The following is a 1,465-nucleotide window of genomic DNA, read 5'->3' as shown; positions in this document are numbered from 1 at the left end:
GAGAGAGAGAGAGAGAGAGAGAGAGAGAGAGTGGAAAAGAAAGGGAAACAAAACAAAAAAAGACGGAGAATGGAATAGAGATACAGAGAGAGGGGGAGGGGGGAGCAGGGCGGCAAAAATAGAGACAGAGACAAAGAGACAAAGATACATCCTGGTAGCAGACATGCATAAACTGATTTAATTGACGTTCCCTTTGTCTGTATAACAAGGTTGATTTTTAACAAATTTATTTCTATCTTCCACAGTCATGGCGACTAGAGTCTAAACGACCTGGCAGTATTAAAAAGTTTGTCTGCTCTATTATGCTTTGGGCGCCCTACAAAGTTCTTCTTTTCCACGGGTGAGTTACACTGGCTGTTCTAAAGGTAGCTTCCTGAACTGTTTCTGTGTGTTTTTTCCTGTTATTTTTTAATGTAGGTGCATATACGCTCTCATCAACACAATTTAAATCATTTAGGAGGCGGGCCTCAACTCTGCCTGTCATAGCCAACGTGGACTGAGTGAGATACAACATCCCAGCAAAAAGACCAAGATACTCGATCAAAATTTTTCCCGCTCGGGAAACGAACTCAAGTCCCCTGTGTGAGACGGCGAAGCGCCTAACCTCTACGTCATCACAGTCGTAAGTTTTCTGCTTTGACCTTGAGCGTACACGTTAGAAAACAGACTTGAGTAAAATGTTAAAACGGAGTTAATTGTACAAAGCAAAGTGAAGTTGAAGGGCTGATTAAGACAGTGTGTTGGCAAATGGAAGACGAGGTTGTGAGTGTAATACTTTATGATTAGCAGTGCAAACATAGCGCGAAGAATATGGAGTGACAGAGAGATAGACGGACGGATAAACTGACATTTGGGAAAACATGTATGAGGTAAAGAGGCTAGTAAAGGAGACAGAATCAGTCTTCAGATTCTGTGAGAGAGAAGGGGAGGGTGAGACAGACAGACAGACAGACAGACAGAGAGTCAGACAGACAGACAGACAGACAGACAGACAGGCAGACAGACAGACAGATCAGACAGATCAGAAACAGACAGACAAACAGACAGACAGACAGACAGACAAACAGATAGACAGACAGAGAGCAAGAGAGGTATTGTGTGACTAGAAGAAGGCAGAATTAGTCTCCATCTTCAGACAGAGAGAAAGAAAGAGAGAGAGAGAGAGAGAGAGAGAGAGAGTGAGAGAGAGAGAGAGAGAAAGAGAGTAAAAGTAAGAGGATGAGAGAGAAAGAGACGTGAGAATATTGTGTGAAGATGTCCCTCAGTCACACTCAGGAGAAATTGTTTTGGAACAGAGGAGAAAGTGGCCAGCCGAGTGGGGTGCTTGAGCTGACAGAGAAGGGGGTGAAAGGGAAGTGTCAGGAGGGGGAGGGGGTGACAGTGGAGAGGGGGAAAAGGTGGTGGTGGGAGGGGGGAGAGACATTATGTAGTGGTCACCACCCACTGAGAGAGGAGGGGAAGGGCC

General features: G+C 45.1%; 1 long non-coding RNA gene across 1 annotated transcript in view; it reads left to right on the top strand.

Annotated features, from left to right (window-relative positions):
• The window catches only part of LOC101857787, a 61,437-nt gene that overhangs the window by 43,707 nt on the left and 16,265 nt on the right, over positions 1 to 1,465 (top strand). Inside the window, exon 2 of the long non-coding RNA XR_220396.3 lies at positions 246 to 340. This is a non-coding gene — a long non-coding RNA (uncharacterized LOC101857787). The remainder of the gene's footprint in view (positions 1 to 245; positions 341 to 1,465) is intronic.

The sequence above is a fragment of the Aplysia californica genome, unplaced genomic scaffold (assembly GCF_000002075.1).
Source record: "Aplysia californica isolate F4 #8 unplaced genomic scaffold, AplCal3.0 scaffold00143, whole genome shotgun sequence".
Taxonomy (NCBI): domain Eukaryota; kingdom Metazoa; phylum Mollusca; class Gastropoda; order Aplysiida; family Aplysiidae; genus Aplysia; species Aplysia californica.
This window is presented reverse-complemented; position numbering and strand designations above follow the sequence as displayed.